Here is an 18304-nt window from a genome sequence, read left to right on the forward strand (position 1 = left end):
GGTGGCAACATGCGCCTGGTTCTCGTAGTGTTTGGTTGAACGTTAGTTCCTGTAGCAGGCGTATAGATGGATCTTGATTGGCTGCTCACAGACGGTGTCGATGATGTAGGGAGCTCGTAGTCGGACTCACAGTCTGAAGAGTAAATGGTCGCCCTTTTGCTTTTGGTAGTAGGAGGGGGGTTCTCCATGGATACTGTTTGTTCGGAGTCTTCCTTTCCCTTCCTTGAATTTTGTACGCTGAAAGAGCGGAGAAGTGCCATACTCTACCATCACTCAGGAGTGCTGAATTGCAAAACACATTTTGCACTGACAAAGGAGTGGTGTACCTGTTCTGTGTCTTGCCAACATGTCCACTTCTCCTTACTTTGACCATGTCTCCAACCTTGAGTTCCACATATTTACATCCATGTTTGTTGTCGTAGTTTTCCATAGATTTGAGTTGGAATTGTGTAAGTTTCTCCTTTACATGTCTTGTAGACCAATGTACCCTTTTTGCTGCTTTAATCCAACCAACATTATGTCTAGAAAGCGGTGTCCTACCACACATTAGTTCAAAAGGACTATGTCCCGTCATTTCACAAGGTGTTATTCTGTACGCCCACACCGTTCTAAAGATTTCTTGCTTCCAGTTGAGGTTACTGTTGATTGCAAGCTTGATGGTGCCCTTTAACACCCTGTTAAATCTTTCGACAGCGCCATGCCCTGCGGGATGGTAGACTGACGTTGTCTTATGTTTGATGTTATGTCTGAGAACGTAGTTTTTAAACAAATCAGACGTGAACTGCGCACCATTGTCGCTTATAATTTGTTTTGGAAGGCCTTCTCGCGCAAAAGTTTCATCCATAAATCTTACTATACTTTGTGCATCCGGTTTGTTAGTAATTTTAACTTCAGGCCATTTGGTGAAGTGATCTTTGAGCACAACTAAATACCATTGCTCAAGGTCCTCAGACACTGGTCCCATGATGTCAATACCTATTCTCTCCCATGGCATTGAGGGACAGGATATGGGTTGCAAAGGCGGTCTAAACGCCACCTGTGTCTTATCAGCATCCATGCACAATTTACATTCTCTGACTGTTCTCTCGACATCAATACTGACCACAGGCCACCAATACATATTCTTGACTCTACTTTTAGTCTTTGCAATTCCTAGATGACCTTCATGGCATATTTGTAATATTTTTGATTGAATTGATTTAGGTGGCACAAATCTTCCACTTCTCAGTAGGAATCCGTCTTCTAGGGACAATTCATCCTTGACTTCCCAGAATTGCTTGAGGTGTTCCGAAAGTTTGTTTTTAGTTGACCATCCTTCATTGATTTTTTTCAAGACTTGACAGATTATGTCATCCTTTTTCTGTTCATTGAACCACTCATCTTTATTAATTCCGCTGTTTTGCTCTAGGACATTCGCTATACACAGGTCTTCATTTTCGTTGTGTGCGATTTCTTTAGTTTTGACGGGCATCCTACTTAGATAGTCCGCCACCACATTTTTCACACCCGGAACATATTGTACTTTGTACACAAAATCAAGTAGGCGTACTGACATTCTGGCCAATCTTGGCGAAGCAGTGTATAAACCCTTTGTGGTGAGTACTTTAGTTAAAGGCCTATGGTCAGTACACAAATTTACCATATTGCCCCAAATGTATTGCCTGAAGTGCTCCAGTGCCCACACACAAGCTAGTGCTTCCCATTCAATTACAGAGTATTTTTCCTCTGCTTGGGTAAGTGAGTGTGAGGCAAAAGCAACTGTATACTCGACCCCTTTGGAGTCCTTCTGGGTGAGAACTGCGCCTAGTCCCCTATTGCTTGCGTCTGTCGTCACGTAATTATGTAACGTGGGATCATAGCCTTTTAGGGGTAGAGCCGTGCACATGTCTGTCTTTAAGTTTTGGAAGGCTTCTTCGCAGTCTTCACTCCATTCAAACTTGTTCATCGTTTTCAGTTGTTGTCTCAGAGCATACGTTTTCAGTGCAAAATTTCTGATGAACTTGGAGTAAAACTCCACCAAACCCAAGAATGATCTTAACTCATCCTTATTAGCTGGCACTGGCGAGTCTTTTATTGCTTGTATAAGTTCTTTTTTTTGGGCTGATACCGTTGCCGGTTATTTGATGGCCCAGATAGTTCACGGATGCTAGCAAACTTGCATTTAGCATGCTCCGCGGTGAGTCCCTTTTTATTCAGTATATCTAAAACACGTTCAACTCTACTATCGTGCTCTTCTCTTGTTTTGCCCATAATTAAGATGTCGTCCTGGAAGAGCAGGATACCAGCAACTCCCTCAAAAATGTTATTCATGAGTCTCTGGAACATTGCTGCCGCTGAGGCTAAACCGAATGGCACTCTGGTAAACCTAAAACACCCATAAGGTGTGATGAATGTAGTCAGGGATCTACTATCGCGATGTAGGGGTACCTGGTGATAAGCAGATTTAAGATCAACTGTTGAGAACCACTTGACACCCTTAGTCGTGGACAACATTTCGTTTATTTTAGGTAGAGGATACTGCTCCACAATAATGTTCTGATTTAAATCTCTCAGGTCAACACAAAGCCTCAATTTACCGTTGGTTCGCTTAGCGATAACGAGGGGAGCAACCCATTCTGATGCATCAACTTTTTCAATTATCCCTTCGTCTAAGAGCTGGTCTAACTGGGCCCTCACTTCATCTTTGATTGCAAACGGAATGTTCCTTGCTTTGTGTACAACAGGTGTAGTCACAGGTTTGAGTTTGATCTTGTGTTGATAACCTTTTAGTTCACCCACTGTTCCACTAAACACATTTGGATATTTGTTTAGCAAGGAATCCGCATAATCCTTATTATCAAATAGACTTAACACAGGTTCCACTTTGCTTGGGTCTAGGATGATGCCTAGATTACCCTGATCCATCCATCCTAGTACTGATGGTCCTACTCTAGAAACATATAGATTGCCTTCAGTTTCACGCCCTTTGAAAATAAAATTAAACTTTTTAAATCCGCAGACATCAATGGGTTCACCTGTGAATGATCTAATTTTTATATCAGGTTTTTCTAATTTATTTCCTAGTGTTTTTTCGAATTTTTCTTTCCAAACACCCTCATTGACTATTGTGTAAGGTGACCCTGAGTCAGCGACAATGTCAATGTTCACACCACCTATTGACATACAGCATATTGGTTTCTTAGTTTTTGTGACTGACTTTGTTGTAGATATTTTGTTAACATTTTCATTCTGTTCATCGCCTATATTAAGTACGAACATATTGATGTCATCGTTGTCTGTTTCATTCTCATTATAATCATCGTTATACTCAACCACCTTGACCTTTTGTGGTTTCTTCTTATTGCAGGCTTTGACATGACCTTTTACCCCACAATGTGTGCACTTAACTTCTCTTGCTGGGCATTTGGTATCATTGGCTAAATGTGATGGACTCAAACACCGGTAATAGTATCCCCAGTTTCTCGTCTCATTTTTCTTGTAAGATGGTTTGTAATTCCTTTGATTCACATTTTGCCTGTTAAAGCTTTTTCTGTCAGTCACCCTACTGATAGTGTCACTTTCTTTCTTCTCCTTAGTCTCAGAAAGGACCGCTTTAGCACAACGTCCAGTCAGTTCAGCCTTCCTTGCAATGTCAATAATGTTTTGTAATGGGTATTCACCCTTCGGCCATAAATTATCCTGTATATTCGAGTTTGAGCCCTGCATCACTATTTGGTCACAAATGAATTCGTCATGAAGAGCTCCAAATAGACAATTTATAGCCAGATTCTTTAACGCAGACACGTAATCATCAATAGATTCGCTTTCTCCTTGCTTCCTATGGAAACATTTGTAACGGTCAACTCCGACGCATACTGTCGGTTTATAATACGTGTTGAGATCATCAATAGCATTGGTGAACACGTCACCTTCATTTTCTGCTCTGATTTTCTTGTTGATTGCATTGTAAACTTTTATACCACCAGCTCCTAAACAATGCATGAGCATTTTATACTTCCTTTCTGCTTTAACCTCATCATCCTCTTCTAATGTGGAAATATAATTCAAAAAATATTCTCTCCATTCCTCCCACTTGAGAGCAGGTTCTCCTCCTGCACGTAGGAAAGTCTCAGGAGGCGAAAGATTCCACACACACCCTGAAGCCATATTGAATAGAGGTATTACAATTAATTTGATGAATGAATATGTCCAAAATAATTATGTGGAGGAGTACTCAATGTAAATGTAGACTAAGGCAAAAGTGGCTCCAGAATTACCGATGGCTGCAATGTGCTTATATTTTGCTCATTAAAAACCTTACTGTTCAGAAATACAAAGCGAACAAAATCAAACCACCTTTAAATGCTTGTGTTAGTGCAGTGTACAGTTTCTACTTAGGTTACTAGTTCAACAATACTTCGTGGCGATTAATTCTTACTTGTTTTTTAATGTTCTACTTGGCATAGTTCTGCTTATCACATGTAGAATGCTGCCGATGTTTCCGAAGCGCAGGAGTCGTTTTTTAGGTCTCGACCTTGCTATTGCGTAAGCGATCGCAAAGCGAGACTATAGAGAGCGGGTTTGAGAAGTGCTCCCAAAAAGCGGATTGCATGGCTAGCACGCGCACAATCACGCGCATCGTGCCGCCATGCAATCCGCCTTTTGGGAGCACTTCAAAGGGTCCGCTCCCCCGCCCCCAAGCGCGCGCGCGCCACGCTCCGCCTGGCTTGTCTTTTTTTTTTTTTTTAACTTTAAGCGCGAGGCGCGCGTGCGGCCAATGCTTGTTGTTAAACTGCCTCTCTTCATCCTCTTAACCCTCTAACTTGTTTGAAGAATATGCAGTAACACGTTTACTTTACATTGCAGATGAGCAGAGTAATCCATTCTCCATGGGCAGATACATACATTTCCGGCGTGAGACATCCGGCTCCGCTATCACCCTCACAGGACATGATTGGCTCTCAAGGCATATTGCTCACGGAAATGGTTGATGGGAAGCCTTGCTTCGTCTCAGAGAAGCATTCAGTCCCGTTCTCTTGACCAGCTGCCCTCTGCATCCGCCCGCTTTATCGCTGGTCCGCAGAGGTATGGAAGATTGGATTTGTGACTTTGAATTACAGAGAGAAATGATTTTGCGAGAAAAAAAAAAGAACATCTTTAAGAGTTCACTTGGGAACTTCTTCAAGCACCGAGTCGTCTCCCTGTGCAGCAAAGCACTGGCAAGAAGTAAACTAGAAATGCGGGCACATGACAGGCAGTACAATCAGCCTTCCACTTCAAATGCAATCCATCTCTGCGAAGTAAAGCATGCTAATTGCAATTACGATTCTAAAATGATCCTTGCATAAATTATGTAAATTACACCGTGTAGATTATTCAAACCGTCTCTAACACACATCAACTCCCTGCTGTCTTGATGAAAAAAGATCAAAAGAAGTGCTTTAGTAAACTCTTATTTTCAGAAAGTTTGCACGTTAGTTAGACTATATATCGATTTGTTTGTTATTTTAGCACATGTTTGTGGCCGGACTTCTAATTTGCAGTCTACAGAGAATCAAAAGGTAAAACATATATATGCATTTATTTCCTGTTCACTGGTCTCCTTTACAGCTCTTTCTTGTTTCCATATGTTTCTTTCTAAATAATAACCCAGCCAATATCCTAACGGCACCCAGAGATGAGATCACAAACAGTCATACTGCACAATATATTAGATTAGAACAGTGCAAGCACTATCTCGCATGCAAATAATGAGGTTTCTTTGTCGTCTTGGGGTTTTTACCCCTACAGTGTGCTGCTGTGGGAAGCAGGGCGCTCTCGAAATACGACACGGCCTGAGAAAGAACTCAGAAATAGTTGGAAAGGCAGGAAAGTTCCACGCCGGAGGTCCGGTGGTGCATGGAGCCCCCGGTGCATCTGTCTTCCAGAGGGGAGAGCCAGCCCCCCCACGTGAACCAATCATCACCCTCGTCCCCGCTCCCTCTGTCTGGTTCGCATCACCGGCAGATGTGCTGTGAACAACACAAGACATATTCACCCAAAGCGATAACATTCTCACCCTGACGTCAGCAACAAGGACACCCTGGGCTGTGGCGCGAGCAAAGGAGGTGGACAGCGTGAGTACTGCTGGGGTAGTGAAATACAGCAATTATCACAATCAATGCGCCCCTCGGGGCTCTAGAGCCCGGTGCCACTGCACCCGCTGCACCAATGACCCCCGTGTGCCATCTCTTCATAACGAAGCACTTTCAAATTGTTCCCCAGGACAAGGCGCCTATGGGCGGTCATTTGTAGTATATCACAAGCTCCAGCTGCTACCCGCCCCCCCCCCCAGACGTACCTGCCCCCTCCCCCGCGTGATCTCAAGCACCTGGTTCCATATGCTGCTGTAACTCTACACGGGTGGGGGGGGCTCACTCCTCCCCAGAGGCCTCAGCCACACATCTTGCAGAGAGTTCCCATACCATATGGGCTTGTGTTTTTTTCTCCCAGAGCAAAGCCTATGTTTCGCATCTAGCTGGACGCCAACCCCACCCCGTGTCTGGATTGCATTAATCTGCACTGTATCTGTGGAGGGCAGCGCACTGGTTTCTCCTGTATGAATGCCACGCTGCTCAGTGTATGGCTGCTCTTTGCAGATGTTGGCGCCTTTTCTTTGGTTTCTTTACATCTGGTTCCTGCCTCTCTCCCTCAGCATCACCCCTGCTTTATCACCACCCCCACCACCCCTTTTTCAGCTGCTTCTTATCCGCATTTACACTTGCACTGCACTCCGAGGATATACTTTTGCTGTACAGGACACATTTTAAAGCACTGCTGCTACCTCACCACAACCAAACACCCACACAGGTTGACTGTGCTTCTCTGTTCACACGCTGGCGTCGGTTCTGCCTTTTCAGGCAGTGAAAGTAAGGCGGTGCATTCAGACCCATGGTTCGTTGTAAAAGGGAAACTACAAGTGATTGAATCTAAAATGAGGTGGGTTTAAATATTGGGAAAGATTACTCAGTGAGTTGAATACTTGCAGCTGACAGGAGTAGTGATCTGCAGGCCACAAGTTCATATCCTTCATGGTTGACTCAGTCTTTCATCATTCCGAGGTCAGTAGTTCGGACTAATACAAGCCTCCAAGGCTATAAGAAAGGCTTGGGTGGCAGGTAATAGTCATTTTTAGGTCTCACCTGACCCAGCGTTTGCGCTGCTCTGGCGAGACTTAATGTAAGGGCTTCAAAAACTGCTACCGCCGGCCATAGCTTGCAGTGCATGGGCGCGCGCTTGAGCAGAGGCGCCATATGGCGTGATTACTGCTGCACGTGCACCACTCGCGCACATGTACTGCAAGCTGTGGCCGGCGATAGCATTTTTCCCCCGCCACGGCAGTCATTTCTAGAAGGGGGCGCTTGCTTTTTTTTTCCGTTTATTACTTCTATGAAGTAATGGCGGCACCCGTGCTTTAGCTTAAACATCTTAGGCTAAAGTCGGGTGCTGAGATTGCTTCAAAAGTAAAGAAATAGACAATTCTTTACTTTAGAAGCAATCTTGGCACCCAACTTTAGCTTAAGATGTTTAAGCTAAAGCACGGGTGCCGCCAATACTACAGAGCAGTAATAAACCGAAACAAACATTGGCATAGCCAATAGGTCTTGCTTTTGGGACCTTATAAGTATTTAGTTATGCAACTGTTGCATGGCTAAACATTTATAAGGTCCCAAAGGCGAGACCTATTGGCTATGCCAATGCTTGTTTTATTTGCTTAACGCTACTGCTGTCCTTCTACATGCCGCCACTTCTCTCTGAAGTGCAGGAGTCGCGTTTAATATTTCCTTGTGTTTTTTTCGTTTACGCTATTCAAAATGGCGCCTTGACGTTGCGTGAACAACTAGACTGCGTTTTGTTATGAGAGTTTTTGGTTTCAAAATGGAGGCATGTCGATGACCTCACAGCGCGGTGACGTGTGTAACAGCTGAGATTGAAGGCGAATGCCGTTGGAGTGACAGTTGAGAAACTCCTCAACGTTGACTTGACAGTTGAGAAAGATTAACTTCTTTTTTCTCTTAGTCATTAACTTAGAAATTTTTAAATCCAATACAATTCCATACCAATTTTTCTTACTTCATCACGGATGCGCAAAGCGAAGGTTAAGTTGAAGTAGAATGACTCACTGACGTATATCTTCGTTATTTTCCTCACAATTCGACATACTTTTCCGTCAAGTCACTCAATATTATCTTCTTAATACCTTGCAGATTCGGATTTTTACGTTTCTCCTTTTCAAGTTGAATTTTCATAAGACTGACTTTGCCGATATTAATTAATTTTCTTTTAAAATTGAATTTATGGGTTCCGTGTTGGCGCTCGTCGCCACATTGTTAAGAACTCCGACTCAAAGTAGCTTCAATAAGTTCTTTTAATTACATACGCCAAAACATGCTCCTACAGATGCTGGAGATAAGAACGTCATGTCAGTTCGGCGATCAGCTGTTAACTGTCAACGGACAGTCAACAGCTGGTGACCTCACTGGGGGTATGGTGTCCACGCAGGGACACTTATACGCGTAGCATGAACGGTGTCCCAAGATGGACATATATAAAACGTAACAGTAGGGTATAAAGAGGCATTGCAAAGTTGCAGAGGCACAAAGAAAGGCTGGAGGTATATGCAGGCAAAACAGAAAGTGCTAATGAGGGGTGAGAGATACAGACAGGGCCGTTTCTACCATTAGGCAATACTAGGCGTCCGCCTAGGGTGGCAAAAGGGGGAGGGCGGCAAAAAACGTGTGCGTGAAGGTCGGGGTCCCTTGGAAGACCCCGGCGTGCTTTGCTAGTGTCCTGTCCGAGGAAGCAGCAGTCACAGCACTGTGCCCCGTCTTGAACACAGAGGAGGGCGCCTTGAATCCACGAGGAGCAGCAGAGGAGCTAGAGGGGCGGGTGGGAGGCATCTTCAAGCAGGGCCATGGCTCTGCTCAGAAGGACGTTAGTTAGAAGGTGCCGAGACCTGCCCGCCGGCAGCCCCAGCCTTTAGCAGCGCCTCCCTCCCAGTGTCCGCATCTCGGCGCTTGGACAGCCTCAGGTCGCCAGCTGTGGGCAATGCACAAATATTTCTATTAACGTCCATGCCGAACTACAGGTGAAGACGTTACTCGGAACTTTGAAGTGCCCAATCCAATTTTTGTCATGTTGGTTTCTTTTTAAACATAAAATACTCACATACAATACTTTCCCATTTTCTAAACTGGTAATGGAGGTTTGCACTGCCTGTGTTTATAACACACACTATGTGGAGTTAAGCTAGCCCTTTCATGCCAATCGTTAGCAGGGCAGATAGCGGTTATTTCAGAGAGGGAGTGAGAGCATTACTAGGAGCTCGATTCTTCCTTCAATAACACCTACCGCTCCCACCCGGCACGTGGATGCAGATGTGAGGCATGAAGCCCTGGCCAGGTCCACAGAGCCTTTCATTAGCTTAGCATTTTATCTGTTCCACAGAGCTGGATGGGGTCAATCTCCCATTAAGAAAGGATCTTTGCCTTTGAATGCAGCCAGCCGGCACTCAGGAAAGGCATCCTCACGGGCCGCTTCCTGCAGAGGCTTGAGGATATTGGCTTAGCAAGAAGGGATGTCCGTCCAAGCCAGAACTAGACATCCTCCCACGGCCATCGCCAGCTCGACGCTGTCATCCCCGCAGGCCCCTTCTAGTAAGTAGTAACAGTGCACCGCTGCAGAAGAAGGATGTGCCCGGTCCTGAGAAAGCACTAGAAACAGGCTTTTTTTCTTAGCGCCACCTAGGGCTTCTGTGGTACACAATATGAAGTTTCGAGCCTCCGCATCGGCTGAACATCCTGTGATTCTGGGCAAATCACTTAACCTCCCTGTGCCTACCAAAAATGAATGTATCCTTGTGTAACATAAGTGGCGCTCATGTAAAGCGCTCCAATACCTTTGGGTCGAGTTTGCTTATATAAAACTGCAAAAAAGTAAATGTGAATTGGGTACATATCTGGCCTCAGTTTAGGCCCTTCCACGTGACTCCGAAGGTGTTCAGAAAATTTCAGAAGGGCTCACTCCCACCCTGGCACAGGCAGCTCAAAGCTGTAATCATCACGGGCACTATTTTGGAGTGGGGGCCAGATGAAGTGGACAGATCTCCAAAATGCACCTGCCCGATCCTGAGGAAGCAGGCATGCCTAATGTGATAGCGCTCCCTAGCTAGGACTTCTGGATGAAAGTATTTGGAGTTAATGTCAGTTACATAAAGTTTATATTTGATGGTCCTTTATTTGTGTTTAACAAGTGTTTCTGAGCATTTGGTACAGATTCAGGTCAACTTCATCCCCTCGTCTCACTGCCCCCTCCAAGCCATGTAGTGTTTCTTAGCCCTGGGGCTCCACTTCGTAAACACGTGTCTTGGGTTCAAATTGAAGCTGTTTTGTACATAAATCCCTGACCCCAGCAGAGCACAAGAACAGCGGAAATAGGATGTGCCCAGGGAGGCAAATCCTGTGACTTTTCCCAGACTTGTCGCAATACTGTTCTGTGCTTTTACTATAACTTTAAAAGCAAAAAAATCTGGACACAGGTGTGGGCGGCATTTTTCAATTCTCGCCTAGGGCGGCAAAACACCTAGAAATGGCCCTGGATACATAGCAGAATCAGGTGGGTGACATGCAGAGGTACTGTAGCGCGCAGAGTGGCACATAGTTTTTCCAGCAGGAGGGGAGGACGATGTCAGACAAGAGCTGTAGGGGTGGGAGCACAGAGGGCCTACAGGCGGTGAGGGCATACAAATGGCCTGGAGGGGCAAATCAGGGTGGTCTGGGACACACATAGTGCCAGTAGAGTCTAGGCAGGGTGACTCCCAGACTCAAACTGATGAAGTCACCTGTGATCATTCTGCTCTGACTGGGCTCAGGACTACCCAATAAACATATCAACCGAAATAGCACCTAAATAAGTAATTTTTCCCCAGCAGCGTAATATTGCACCCCGACATACCATCATAGAATTATAAAAAATGTGGCAATCAAAGTATTGGAAGTTCCATTACGCCCAACAAAAATACCTATCACGTAAAAATATTCGCCTGTACGACACCCAATTGACCCAAATTGGGATTTTTAACATCTCAAATAACAAGGTGACTTTGTAAATGTGAACTATTCCTTGAACTTCTAAAACCGGCTATGCTGAGTGAACATGTGTACTCCCTGGAGCTCTGTCATAAAGAGCTGTGCTCGGCAATAAGACAGATAGGTGATCATGCGTGCCTCAGGCACCACGCTGAGGCTTCTCGTGGTTTGCAGACAGCTTCAGCAGTTCTAGTTATCCTTTATGTCACCAACAGAGCGAGCTGGGGCTCCAGCAACTAGTGCTCATCTATCTAGGAAGCAGCAAGTTTAGGCAGCAGCTGAATCCTAGAAAAACACAAGCATTTGCAATGCAATAGGTCTTGCATTTGAGCTATTGGCATTGTAAATGACAATGCATTTTATATATGTGTTTTGAAAACCTGCAAGCAGTGCGTAAATATGCACTTTGTACTTATAGTCCTTGTTTACTACAAGCAAGGCTGGCAGTAAAAGAAGGCGCCCCCTGCTCTTACCTGCACTGGGCGGCAAACTCAGGGAGCGCCCTGGGCTTCTGCAGAGTGCATACAGATAAAACAGTACGCTCACATGAAACAATATTTATTACTTTTTATTTTATGAATATATTTTATTGTTTTTCACCAGTCTGCCCACTGAGACCTCCATCTTTTCCTCTCACGGCTAGTTTTCTGATGCTGTCCAGATTGTACACCAGCCCCATGAATGGAAGTCGAAAGTTTAAATTAGACAACCATTTCAATATCGAAGCACATTCATTGCATCGTTAAAAACTGTGCTGCAAGGATGGGGGCTTTCATGGTCTTAACCTGGAATACAATTAATCTATCAGAGATGGCTCACTTTATTAATGCTACTGAAGAAAATGAACAAATATGCACCTTAAATCGGCCAAGTACACGGTGGAATCCTCTCCCCTTGTATCTGGTGTTTTGGGGAAAATTAAAGCATTTTTGGGAAGGGGTTAATTTGCGGTGATTTAAAAAATGACGCCAGCGATGATATGTTTGGCACTGTTTGAGGCCAGGGCTAAAAGTTTCTGGAGTTACTGAGTGAGAGCAGTAGGATCCCAGTCTGAGCTGCAAATTGTATACAGTCTTAGAAAACTCAAAATGAGTGCAAGTAGTAGACTCGCTGCTGAGTCACCATCACCCTGCTGCTGACTCATCCAGGCTCCTGGAGCCACCTAGCACATCACCTGACACCAGTCAGCCAACCAGCACACAGGCACACAGGAAGGTTAAACAGGAGAATAGCTACTTTCTAAAAAGTGCTATTCTCACACAGTGAATTTAAAAACCATCTTGCTAAAAAGATGTATAATTAAATTCTGAACACAGAGATACCAAACTTGGATTTTCTATCTTGCCCTTATGGGAAGATAGGCGTGTAAACAGCCTTCCCCATTCTATCCTATGGGCAAGATAGCCTCTCAGCAGTGAAAAACGAAAATGGCTGTAATTCACTACCAGGGCATGTTACACACCTCAGTACATGCCCTACCTTTCAGATACACTGCGCCCAGCCCAGGGGGGTACCTAGGGCCACCATAGGGATGCCTGACATGTACAGAAAGGGAAGGATAGGGCCTGGTCAGTGGGTGCACTGGCCAGGTCGACATGGCAGTCCTGGACTGCACATAGGCACTGCAAGCAGGCCTAAGACATCATTTTAGCGCTACTCCTGTGGGTGGCACAATCAGTGCTGCAGCCCACTAGTAGCATTTGAATCACCAGCCCTGGCACACGCAGTGCACTTTACTAGGGGCTAACAGGTGAAACAAATATCCCAATCATGGATAACCAATCAATACAACAATTTATACAGAGAGCATATGCACTTTAGCACTGATCAGCAGTGGTAAAGTGCCCAGAGTCTTATTGCCAACAACCACGGGTCAGAAAAAATAAAGGAGGAAGAAGCAAAAAGTTTGGGGATAACCCTGCAAAAAGGGCCGTTTCCAACACAACCCCCTTCCAGCCTAAAGCCAGGGTAGACCAAACGATACCTCGATGGAATTCCCTGCTTAGGGCGATAGAACACGGAAACTGGCCCAAACAGCAGGGCACTATTCCTGTTCTATGCCTTCCTGAACCTGGTTGGATCTCTCCATCCATACTCTCAGGGTCCACCACGCCAACCCATGTGGAACCCTTCTCCTCACCTGTGGACACCACCTGTGCAGCACCTAGCCTTAACTTGCTCACAGATGTGTCCCAACAGACAGACAGCAAGCCACAGTGACCACTGACAGTGGTCAGGGATGAGACCCAGGACTCATTCCTCTCAGGGCCCTCAAACCCCTGTGGCGTCAGAGGGTGGGGGGCGGTAGCCCCAGGTGCTTGGCACCCTTTGTCCACTCCCTTCCCTGTCAGGTCGGGTCTGACAACCTGGCACTGACCGACCAGCTCCGGGCCTGTATCCGGTGGCTGGACAGGAGGCTGGGGTAGGCTTTTCCATACCCAGTCCTCCTCTTCCTTGGGGCTCTGTACCCTCCCACCTGGAGCGGTACCCCCTTCTAGAATAGTCAGGGCACCTGTGGCAGGTGTCCTGCACCATTCACCCACCAGTTCAGGGGTTCTATCCTGCAACTGGGATTCCAGGTCAGGGGGGACACCCCGGACCTGGCCCTCAAACCTAGGGTCTACACCCTCCAGGTGAACCGGGGTCAGAGGCGAGGACTCCCTCCCTCTGCACCCCTTTCCAGAATTCTGCACCCTCCTACTCAGAGCGGTACACCTCAAAGACAAACTGGTAGAGACACTGCTTACAGATGTCCCTCCCTCCAGTTCAGGACCTCTCTCCAGCAACTGGTCTCCCAACCTAGGGTCTAAACCCTCAGGTTGCACCGGGGTCAGAGGCGAGGACTCTCTCCCTCTGCACCCCCTTCCAGAGAGCTGCACCCTCCCCACTGGAGTGGTACCCCTGGAAGCCAAACCGGTCAGGACACAGGTTACAAATGTCCTTCCCCCCAGGTCAGGCAGATCCTGAACCTGGCCTCCCAACCCAGGGACTAAACCCTGCGGTTGCACACCTGCCTGGCATGCCAGGACTTCTGGGGACTCACACAGTATCTCCCCGAGGGTGACACATGACTCATGTGTCTCGTGGCAGCCTGCCTGGCGCAGATCTCCCGGCCCCTGTCCACCTGACAGTGCGCGAAGATTCCCCAGGACAGAAGCGGTGTCACCATGGTCACTCCTAGGGGACTCAGCCCTTCTGGCTGGTCCCTGACCCACTGGTTCTCCCACTGGGGAACACATCCCCCTCTCACCCCTCAGTCTGGACTTCTGCACCCTCCCAACTGGAGCGGTACCGCCAGACACCAGAACCACTGGAGCTCTGTTTACAGAGGCTCCAGGTTCTCCTGACACTAGGAGATCCTCCTCAAATGGCCTACTAGCACGGTCTAGGCCCCCAACCTGGTGTTCCCTTAAGGAATCCTCCAGGCCCTGAGACTGGGTTTCGGGCACCTTGGGACCCACAGTCCCACACTCACCCCATCTCCACTGAGACAGGACGTGAGCCCCTACACGCCTCCCACTACACTGGGACCTAACCGGGCTACACTGAACCTCTTCCACCTCACAGGTCTGGAAGATATCTGGGCCACTCCTTTTGGGATCACTCCCCAATACCTCTCCAGACCTCCTGGTATCCAACCAAAGGTCTGCCTCCAACGCAAGCTCTCTGGAACCAGAGAACTCACACTCCACCGGGTGTTGACATAGCTCTGGAAAACAGGGACTTAAAATATGCTCTCCAACAAATGAATCACACAGCCCCCCACAGTTGTTAACCCAGCTACCGTTTGCCTCACCCTCCAGTGCCTCACACAAGTACCCCACACCACTCTCCTGAGATTGGCAAGACAGTACCTGACTGTCTCTGTCACACAACTCACACTCTTCTGGGCGGTCTTCACACTCACACACCAAGGTTTCTACCATGGGGGAACCCCTCTCCCTGTACCTCTCATCTAGGGTCAGTAGAGTGTCCCTCCCACCACTAGGAATATGGTCCCCTGTGCCAGTTCCCCAATCCACTTCAGGGACACTGCACTCCACTGGAACTACATCATAAACCTGAACCCCCTGGTGTATGTCAACCCCCTCCTTCAAGTCAGGTTCCACATCTCTGGGTGTTTGTACCTTTCTTTCAGCACTAGAAACTACAATCTTGCTGCCACCATCTGAGCTGGACTCCACCTCCAACTCAGCAAAGCTCACTTCTTGAGCTAACCATTCTTCTTCAGCTGAGACACTCATGGCCTCAAGCCTCTCGAGCTCCAAATCAAGCTCCCTCATCCTCAACTCATGGGCCAGAAGCAATTTCTTCTCCTCCAAGGCACGGGCATTCCTGCTCTCCTCCGCCGCCTTGTCTATTTCCGATTGCTTCATTTTCATTTTCATTATTTCCAATTCATGGTTTCTCACCCTTTGATTCTCCTCCAACTCCTCTGGAGTGAGCCCCCTACTGGAATGGGAGCTGCCAGCCCTTGAGACTGCTCTGCCCACGGGCAGATCTTGGGGAATAAAACCATTCTCTTCATCTGCATCATCTTCCTCTTGGGCCTCCCAACAGGCCTTCAAGAATCTTTGTAGCACATCCTTTCTAGATCCGCTTTTCACAGGGCAACCAAGGTCTTTGCAGAATTGCTTCAGCTCCTCAACTTTGTACGAATACATATCCTCAATGGAAAACTCCAATTCTGCCCTCTCACTTGTTGCCACCTGAGACATGATGCTCTTGAAGAGTTACTCAAAAATAGAATCAAAAATAATACAGTATGTGGTTGTCTATTGGTCTGCACTCCTAGTGATGTACACCAATTACTGTGGGTCAAGTACAAATACAAGTTCAATCCTCACCGCTGACCACCAATGTTAGATCTGGGGGTCTCTAGTTGGCAGGGTAGGTACCACTGTCCAAGTAGGGACCCTTGCTTCTAGTCAGGGAAAGGGGGATACACTGTTAAGATAACCCCTGCTCACCCTCTAGGTAGCTTGGCCTGAGCAGTCTAGGCTATCAAAGGCAATGTGTAAAGTATTTGTACCAACACTCACAGTAATACAGTGAAAACACCACAGATTTACTCCACACCAGTTTTAGAAAAATAATGTATCTTTACTAAAAGCTTCACAAGACCAAATGTTACAGACAAACCAACATATAATTCAAAAAGGTTACTTTAAGGATAGTTCAAGAGTTTGCAGAAAGTACTCCAGGATGTCAAAGTCAGTGTCCTGCACAATGCGGCTCTCAATGCACAAAATGCGACACTTTCGTGCCCAACAGTACCTGTAGTTGCGATAAGGTTCCCAAAAGCTATAACAAGGAAGATGGCAAAGGCGATGCGATGCTCCTGAGATCCTGGGGAGGCTTTGCAGCAGCCCTGCTTCACGCAGCAGAGGTGGATGCGCCGGCTCCGATCTGTAGGGGGAGGATGCGATACCTTTGGCTTTCGTTGCGTAGGTTTCTTAGGGGGAAGCTTCACGCACAGGTTCGATGCGACACTCTTCGATGTGGTGCGATGCGTGGCGCAGCGTTGCCTTCCGGCGCCGCAACTCTCGATGCGCCACGGAACGGGACTCTGCATCGACGCACGCAGCGATTGGAGACTTTTCACGCACCGGCAGTGGTGCGGCCCGCAAACTGGTTCTGCGACAACCCTCGCAATGGCAGGAAGCTTCACGCTTCGGGACGATGCTCGACGCACTCGGCGATGCGGAGACCCTGCGTGTTGCGATGGTGCCGCGATGAAATTTTCCACGCACTCTCGTCTTGCGACACGCAATCGGATGATGCGTTGGGTACCAGTCACTCTTGTTCACGCTTCTGCTTCCCAGCTCCCTCAACACAGCAAAACGACCTCCTGAAGCCCCAAGACTGGGCAAGCACTCCAAGGCAGGTCAGAACTCTCTCAGCAGAGTTCCAGGGGAGCTGGTGGTGAAGTCCTTTTGTTCCTGGGACTTCTTAACAGGGAGCCAGCTCTTCTCAGGCCCTTGGAGATCAGAATCAAAAGAAGGGGACACAGCAAAGTCCTTCCCCTCTCCTTGGCAGCAAAGCAAAACAGCAAGCAGGCAGTCTTCTCCTCTTCAGTTTCTTCCAGCTTTCTCCTTGGCAGAGGTTTCTTCTTAGTTCCAAAGTGATCTAAAGTTTTAGGTGTCTGGGGTCCTCTTCTTATACCCCTCCAAGTCTTTGTCTCTTGTGTTTCAGTGGGGGGATTCCCCTGCTCCAACCGGTTCCTGGGTGTGCTCTGCTCTGGAGCACCTGGTTCCTTTCAGAGTGAGGGGCAGGGTCGTTAGACGCTCAGCAGGAGGTGGAGCCTTCTTTGTGCCAGCAGAGGCAGAGTCCTCAGCCTGGCCAGCAGGGGGTGGAGCCAGCTTTGTGTTTGTCAGGGGCAGCCCTATTCAGACCCAGGGACTACTCCTCCCACCCATCTAAAGCAGATCTCCCTATTCACCCTGCTGCTGACTCATCCAGGCTCCTGGAGCCACCTAGCACATCACCTGACACCAGTCAGCCAACCAGCACACAGGCACACAGGAAGGTTAAACAGGAGAATAGCTACTTTCTAAAAAGTGCTATTCTCACACAGTGAATTTAAAAACCATCTTGCTAAAAAGATGTATAATTAAATTCTGAACACAGAGATACCAAACTTGGATTTTCTATCTTGCCCTTATGGGAAGATAGGCGTGTAAACAGCCTTCCCCATTCTATCCTATGGGCAAGATAGCCTCTCAGCAGTGAAAAACGAAAATGGCTGTAATTCACTACCAGGGCATGTTACACACCTCAGTACATGCCCTACCTTTCAGATACACTGCACCCAGCCCAGGGGGGTACCTAGGGCCACCATAGGGATGCCTGACATGTACAGAAAGGGAAGGATAGGGCCTGGTCAGTGGGTGCACTGGCCAGGTCGACATGGCAGTCCTGGACTACACATAGGCACTGCAAGCAGGCCTAAGACATCATTTTAGCGCTACTCCTGTGGGTGGCACAATCAGTGCTGCAGCCCACTAGTAGCATTTGAATCACCAGCCCTGGCACACGCAGTGCACTTTACTAGGGGCTAACAGGTGAAACAAATATCCCAATCATGGATAACCAATCAATACAACAATTTATACAGAGAGCATATGCACTTTAGCACTGATCAGCAGTGGTAAAGTGCCCAGAGTCTTATTGCCAACAACCATGGGTCAGAAAAAATA

Source organism: Triturus cristatus, chromosome 5_1, assembly GCF_964204655.1.
Source record: "Triturus cristatus chromosome 5_1, aTriCri1.1, whole genome shotgun sequence".
NCBI lineage: Eukaryota > Metazoa > Chordata > Amphibia > Caudata > Salamandridae > Triturus > Triturus cristatus.